The sequence below is a fragment of the Symphalangus syndactylus genome, chromosome 15 (assembly GCF_028878055.3).
Source record: "Symphalangus syndactylus isolate Jambi chromosome 15, NHGRI_mSymSyn1-v2.1_pri, whole genome shotgun sequence".
Taxonomy (NCBI): domain Eukaryota; kingdom Metazoa; phylum Chordata; class Mammalia; order Primates; family Hylobatidae; genus Symphalangus; species Symphalangus syndactylus.
Window position 1 is genome coordinate 88,257,645 of NC_072437.2, and position 8,183 is coordinate 88,265,827.

General features: G+C 44.0%; 1 long non-coding RNA gene across 1 annotated transcript; it reads right to left on the reverse strand.

The window, feature by feature from the left end:
- Nucleotides 1-805: 805 nt before the first annotated feature.
- On the reverse strand, nt 806-7,317 carry LOC129463910 (uncharacterized). The gene is made up of 3 exons (XR_008651343.1): nt 7,147-7,317; nt 5,838-5,893; nt 806-1,311 (listed from the first exon to the last, which is right to left on the reverse strand). It is a non-coding gene; the product is annotated as an uncharacterized lncRNA (long non-coding RNA).
- Nucleotides 7,318-8,183: the final 866 nt, after the last annotated feature.

The window sequence follows — 8,183 nt, forward strand, 5'->3', positions numbered from 1 at the left end:
AGGAAAATGGCAGAAGAAATCTTGCATGCCCACGATGGGGGCACTCAGCAGTGGAAATAGCAAAAAGAGGGACCCGTTCTACAGCGGAACTGCCTTTTTCAATAGTGCTATTGGGACCTGGGCTCATGTTCTTGCTGAGAAGAGCTACTAATATTAACTGGGAGTGAGGTGAGCCTTAAAGTCCTTGTCTGTGCAGCCCTGTGTTCTGTGCCCTTTCCAGATGGTTCAAGAAGTTTGTAGACCTTATTCATAATTTGTGTAGCAAAACAGCTGCATTTTGGGGCCTTGATAGTAATATCACAGAGTTGCGCTGGAGGAGAGTCAAAGACAGGGACATATGTGTCATCTGGGCTGCTTTGGAGATCTCAGGACTGTGACAGGACAGAGACACTGGCCCGCAACCATAGACCACCAGTGTGCACTTATAACCTGGGCTCAGACAGATATGCTGACTCCCAAGATGGCTGTATATTGTGTTAATGGCACATAATTCAGCCCCTCACTGAGGCTTTCCTGGAAATGTAACCATGGACTGTATGTGCGCTCACTCCTGGAACTCCCTGTCTGAAAGTGCAAAAATGCCTGTTTTGGTGTTTGTTCATTTGCGGTAGTCGGATGAGCCTCTGTCCTCTGGGTCTCTGTTTCCTTCTTCGTGTCCTGTGTCTCCACACTGCTCCTCTTCAAGTGCCATCTGTGAGACTCAGGGTGATCCCCCGACATTTACGGTCCTTAGCAGTAGGGTTTTCCCTAGTGGTAAATGGGAGAGAATCCTGATTTCTAGTCACCAGGAAGCAGAAGTATGGCTGAGAGACACTGAAACTCAAGGTCAAGTCTTGCAGGAAAGGAATAGAATAGCAAGTTGAGCCCTGGCTGATTCAGAGTCCTTTATACTATTGAGATGTACACATTTTTTGGATTATATCACCTGAAAAAGCATGAGGTTTCCAACATGACATTGATTTTCTTGGACTTGAAACCCAGAATATTGAGAATGTGGCTGTTAACCAAAGCCTCCTGAACTGAAGGAGGTTTTTTCATGTACAGTGTGTGAAAGCAGAGAGGAGCTGTTCATTGTAGCCTTTGAAGATCACCCCTTAATTTCCCCCTGTGTTCTTATTCTTTAACGATGTGCTTCACTCTTCTTTGGAGGGGAGTCTCCTCTGTACTGTTTGAGATCAGGACTTCCTACTGCCTTTATGATGGCCTTAGAGAAGTTCTCCTGCTGGATCTAGATGGATCTCACGTTATGAAAGGAGCAACAGAACCCTGTAGGAAGGCCAGGGCTCTATTTATTTACATTTGAGGTGGTGGCTGTGGAGGAGGAAGATTCAAAACACACAAAGTTATGTATGAATTATGACGTGATATGTTCAGCTTTTAGCTCTCTCCTGGGCAGCACTTCAAAGTTTGTTTCAATGGATTTTCTTCAGGGGGCCACACCAGCATCCTCCAAATGGGAGTCTGAGGATGCTTCCCATCTTACATCACTCACAGATCACTGCCAGAGCAACAAGAAACAAAAACCCTAACAATTTACAGTTCACCCTCTTTGATGTAAGGTGCAGTGGGGACACGAAGCCCAGACCTCTGAGTAGGATGTAGTTGGATTGGCACAGAAAGCAAACTCTTCTTTCTTTCCTCAAGGAGAAGGAAAACTGCACTAGCAAATTAAAAATATTAGCAAGCTGTACTCAGATACATTTAGCTTGATTTGGGTCAAGGTGGGGGAAGGGAAGAGTAAGGAATTCAAACAGCCTGTGCCAAGGATTTGCTGAACATGTTCTTTAAAAAAATGCTGATGGGCATTAAATTAAGTAACAACTGCAGATTACACAAGGGTAAACACTGCTGCTAATGTTTGACTAAAAGCTAACTGAGGGCTCTAAGTGACTCCAGTTAATTTATAGATCACGCCAGTAACAGCCCCAGGGGACTGGGGCTGCTGAAGGTGGGAGATTCGTTTTATAGCCAGAAGCCACGTTTTTAATTTTAGAAAAAGAAAACTAAAGCTGTAGGAACTGATTTAGAAACTTCAGAGGGAGAGAGAGAAAAAGAGAGGGAGAGAGGGGAGGGAGGAAAGAGAGAAAGAAAGAGAGAGAGAGGTGTAGGGGGAATGAATTGAATGTCTTTCCTGGGCTTGGGATAGAAAAGTGGCTAAGAAAAAAACAGAAAGAAACACATCTAACTTTAAATAACTCTTTCAGGAGGAGACAGCATGCTAGGATCAAGAGTTAACTATTCCTGTAGGGCAGGGGTCTTAAATTCAAGACTGTGCCAGGGGCTCCATCAACCCCAAATGAAAGAGTATAAACTGCCTCATGTTATCAAATAAAATTGATTTAATTTTGCAACATTTAGCTTCAAGTTAAAATTTAAATGTATGGTTGTACAGTAAATGATTTTAAAATTATAGTCCCTCCAGCATAACCTCTCTTGGCACAATTTTAAATGCTTTTTAAATGGGATGTGTAGTTTATTTAGTACATAGCAGTTGATGTCCTTAGATTGGGTTTTCATCATGTATTTTAGTTTACTGAGGCTAGGATGACCATAACTGCCTAACAATTCAATGGAACGGAATGGGCTACTTCAGTACTTTTTACTGCATTTTTTCATATAATATCTAAAAGTCACCCTGCAACACACACAGGCTATGTTTATGAAAGCAAGGCTTTAACTCTTGCATTTTACTAGGTTTGAATAATTTTCTTAAGAAGGCAACAAATGTTTGCAAATTTGCACCATGATGTCAGCACGTCGTTGTGAAGGAGGTAGGACTGGCCTGTACTTCAGGGATGGAGTCCTGTCCATTTGGTGTTTGCAAACCTTGAGGATCCTCGTGGAAGCCCAGTAACTACAAAGACCCTTGTTTCTTCCCAAGTTTCTATCTCCTCTCAGGCAAGGGCAAACATATCTGCTTTGCTAGGCCAGTCTTTAGTTTAATCTTAGAGTCTCAATAACAAAAAGTGGTAAGGTCTGGATAACATAGTTATCCATTTCTGTGTTTGCCCAGATGAAACTTCAAAAATGCTAAAAATACTAGAGCAATTTCTCTTAATTGCCCTGGATTATCAGGCTGGAGAAATGGATTGGGCGGGTATGTTCTAGTCTATTAAATCTTGTGCTAACTTTACTGATACCAGCTCTTGGACTCTGGCAGCCTATTCTGCTTTTCAGCATTCTCCAGGGATGCTCCTAGCGTGTTGGAAACCAAACTCCCTATCTGCAGAGACAGCCCTAACACCAAAACTTATGCTTTGCTAGAGAAGCCAGAAGAGAAAAATAATGCTGTTGCATCCTCTCTGACTCAGTTGACTTACTTTATGACTTTTACTGTCAGATCCCAAACTTGATGGCTGACCTGACTGAGGTCACCAGCCCCATAGGACTATTTTAAAACTTTGAAAATCACAAGGCATTTTCAGTTCTTGCCACTTATGAGTTTGTGCAAATATTCCGATGAGTGATCCTTGAAGATACATTGCCTCTAAATATGAAGGTGTGCCAAGCTCTGGCGAAACCGAAAAAAAAAGTGGCACTTCAGAATGACCAGAATCAGTAGACATTGTTTATTACCCTTATCCTCCACGCTTGATATTAAAAACAAAGTCTAGGAACACCCAGGCCTGCCAGGTCAGTTTATTTGTGAACATTGAGGAATGTCTAAAGGGCATTAAGCTTTCACGTATGGAAATGCTTTCTAATTCAAATAACCCACTGTAATTTTTTTAAAAGTGACACGAATTGATGATTGTAGATACCGTCATAATGTATGACCAAATAACATGATTATAATGATGTGGCATTTCCTTTCCTTGTCTTTAACAAAACATATGGCTTTAGGTTACATTTATCTGGCTTTTGGTTCTTCTACTTTAACTTGAAAGATGAAATTTATGCAATTTCTCAAGATCCCAAATCACAAAGTTGGGTAATGGCAAATGGTATGCTAATAACAACAATAATGGCTGGATTTTATTGTGTAGCTATTTCAGTGACTGCTCTAAACAACAACCCTAGAGGGCAGGTGCTATTGTTATTCCATTGCAAGTTTAGGAAGTGAGGCACAGAGAGACATCAGGCATCCACAGTCACACAGCAGTTGATACAGGAGCGCAGATTCAGCCACACTGCCTGTTTTTATCTAGTTTTGGGCTCTGCCAGTGAGAGGAAATGTCACCACTCTTTATTTCCAGGATCAAAGTGCATATGCACACTATATTAGCTCCACCGGACTCTGTAATCTAACTTACTTTGGCATGGTAGACCCTTCACGCTAGAGTGGAGGAAGAGGGACTGGATTTATTCTCCATTATGCCTGAAGAATCCATCTCCTCCTACAATTTAGAACACACATTTTGTTTTTTAAGAGCGGACTATTTTATTGAAAAACAATAGTAGCTACACTTAGTTTACTATCAATACATGTCAGAAATTTTTTGAAGTACTTTCCATTTCTTTTTCATTTTATTCTCACACTATGAAGTAGACAGTATTATCGTCTCCATGTTATAGATGGGTACACTGAAACACAGATGAGTCATGTCACTTACTTCAAATTGTCTAGTCAGAGGGACACAGAGATGGGCTCACGTCCGGGTAGCCAGGTCCCATGGTCCATGCTCTTAACGCTACACTACCTTTCCAGTGAGTTGATAACTAGTCAGATGAATTGAGGGTTGGCAATAAAATGATTTGGAGTGAGTTCTATCACAGCTGATAGAATTGCAGAATTGGCCATTTTATCATTAACAAGAGCAGTGCTGCCCCCCGTTTCTGCCAGTGTCATCGCAGAACATTCCAGAAGAAAGGTCCTAGGAGGATCTACAGAGGCTTGTGTTGTTCTCCCAGCATCTCAGACTGTGTGGTATCTAACTCTTACTTCTCTTTTCTATACCTTGGTTCTCTGCCTCAGAATAATAAGCCCAATAACAATAGCCTCTTTTTATTTGTGGTGTTTTCCAGTTTACAAAGCGATTTCTCACATTGGGTGATGTGAACCTCACTATGGTTCCATAGGGTGTATTCAATCTTCATTGTATTGATAAGGAAACTGTAGTTCAGAAACACCCAAGGCCACCAAACTGGTCAAAACGGGCTGGACTTAAAACCTGGCTTTATAGCCAGATGCGGTGGCTCATGCCTGTAATCCCAGCACTTTGGGAGGCCAAGGCGGGTGGATCACGAGGTCAGGAGATCGAGACCATCCTGGCTAACATGGTGAAACCCTGTCTCTACTAAAAATACAAAAAATTAGCTGGGCGTGGTGGCGGGCGCCTGTAGTTCCAGCTACTCAGGAGGCTGAGTCAGGAGAATGGCGTGAACCCAGGAGGTGGAGCTTGCAGTGACCCAAGATCGTGCCACTGCACTCCAGCCTGGGCCACAGAGCAAGACTCCATCTCAAAAAAACAAAACAAAACAAAACAAAACAAAAACAAAAGACAAACAAAAAAACCCCTGGCTTTATAATCTCCTATCCCCTATCCCTGTTCCCAAATCCTTCTGCAGTGAGAAATAACCTCTTGTAGCAGCCATTTCAGTGGGAGTCAAGGCACTTCACGAAACCGTCTCCTTGTTCCTTGGAACAAGTCTCTATGAAGTGGTCCAAGCAGCCACCAGAAGTGGCTGGAGACCACCCACATATGCTGCCCATGCTGCATTTTATGCCTGAATTAACTTGCCATGTGGACATCTTACTGTAGTGGTTGAGGATATTGGAACTACTTAGATGAAAGAACACCTAAGCCCCTGGTGGGCTTCTGTTAAACTGTGTAGGTCCATAGCACAAATAGGGCAGCAATGACAGTACTCTGTGCAGAGGAGAAAAGTATGCTTACAGTAAACGGGGCCTTGGCATCCACTTCTCACAGATGGAAAGAAGTGTTGCTTTTTCCTAGAGAAAAGAAATGAACAAGACCTGTTGATAGTGAATGAGTTGGGTCCCCATGCTCCCCTTTCTGTACTATGCCCTTCAGGTGGGATGCTGGCACAGGGAGGATTAGATGTTTGGCCTACTTACTCATTCCAACTTATAGCTCACAAGGATGGAGCTTAGCTGGAGGCTGAATGCTGGAACCCCACCAGAGCATTTCAGAATAGCCTAGGCCATTTCCACAGGTCTGAATCTGTGACCTAGGGGCAGGCTCTTAGAACAACATATTCTCATATAGTGTGACTGGCTGGCTCTAAGGTGTCCCTAAGAAAAGCTAACATCCCCTGCTCTAATCAGGCAGAAAGGAGTGAGAGGAGGAAGAGAGAGGAACCTGGAGAAAAAAAAATGCAATAAAGGCCTGTAAAAGGAAAACTCATAAAGCCCTTCTCTAAAGCTCCTTTAAGATGGAGTTTACCAGCAAGGTACTAGCAGACACATACGAGCAGGTTAACATCCCTAAAATAAAGCAGGAGCCAGTAATAACAGGGTCGGGCAACAGAAAGCTACAGCTGGTAAGGAAGTCAGCAGCACCACACCATTAGATACAGCAATTACTTTAGATACAGGGTGGGGTCCCAGCTCTGCAGCACACACTCTCAGGCTGGAGAAACAGGCTCTGCTTCTGGGAAAGCATTCTCCACCCTGGGGTACAGATCCCTGGAGCCTTAAGAAGGCATTGCAGAAAAATTAAACATTATCTCGTCTGAGTCCCCTAGGCTGGGTTAGAAGTTGCTTGCCTGATTATTGCGTGCAGCTGGAATGGTCTTGGTGCAGGGAGGGATCTGGGCTGAGGAGGAGGGGCTGAGAGGGGAGAGGGGAGGGGGGACCCGCACGCACGCGCACTGTAGCAGAAGCTGCAACTTCGCCGGTTGCAGGGCTGTTGTGAGATAGGGTGCTTGCTACCGTGACTGGGGCCCCAACTTGCAGATCTGCTTGTCATCACTTACCCTCTCTTGGTGGTTTGGGCATGCACTTCTTTGGGGGAACAAACAAAATTTTAAAAGTTTCTGAGTTTGGCAGCAGCAGCCAATCACTTTCCTCCCTATTACCCTCCTCTCTTTTTTCTAAAGTAGTCAAATGCCAGCTTCTATTTCACTAGTTTCTATTTCTGTGAAAAACATTTCAGAACCGATTTCCTCATCCTTCCCACTAAAAATCAAGCATCCCATCCCCCGCCCTCCTGTTCTGTGCAGGAAGGGTTGGCCCACACTCACCTGATGTGTTCCCTCCTCAGTCCTGGCCAGCACCAGGTGTTTGCTGCCATCAGATGATGTTCTGCCCTGGCAAGCACATGTTTTTAAATGACTCTGCAGTACCCAGGCTTAAAAAAACAAATGCACCCAGACGAAGTTCCAGCGCCCTATGGGGATACACTGAAATTCTCTGGCCTTGCTGAGCTGGGCTTTGGCTTCGAGTCTCCTCTCAGGCAGACCTGGATACGTCTTCATTCATGTGCCTATTTTAGTCATTGCAAAATCCTTTATAATAATTCCAAACGTGAAATGTGCACAGGAGGACTCTAGTTTGGAGCACAGGCTTTGGGGTCAGAACCTCAGCTTGAATTTTGATGCAATGTATCCGTATAGGTAAATCTTTTTCACCTCTGTGCCAACAGTTTTCCCATCTACGGCAGCAACACCTGTTGGTATAGGATTCTTGTCAGAATTGAATGAGATAAATGTGATGTATTTAGCCAGTTCCTGGTACATAGACAAATATTAGTTCAATAAAGTTTTGCTAGTATTATCATTTCCTTGTTTTTTCCAAAAAGTAGCTAATCTGAGCACACATCTGTTTATAGGAGGAGGTCTAATGGCTGGGAGGACGGGAAGAAAGAACCCACGATGAAGCAAAAGTCACGTTTAACTCTGTCCTCAGCATTCCTCTCCTGGGCCTGTCCTAAACTGGAAGCTAGGGGAGGATGGAGTGCTGGAATGCTGCAGAAGTCTCATGGGAGGGTGCCTGGTGTTCACCACATGTGTACACTGTTGCACGACCAGGTTGGCACTTTGCATGTGGGAAACGATCAGAGAATGGTGGGGGATGCCTAAGAGGCATCACTGGAATCCTACGGTACCATAGACCAGAGCCTTCCCTTCCCTTCCTCTCCCACAGATGAAAATTTGAATGCTGGGGCTCAGTGGAACACCTGAAGGAAGCTGGTGAGGCAGATGTCCCACTATGCCTTCCAAGTGTCATGCAACCAGTTCATGCCTGACAGCATCTCTGCCGGTGGACTCTGTGAGTCAGC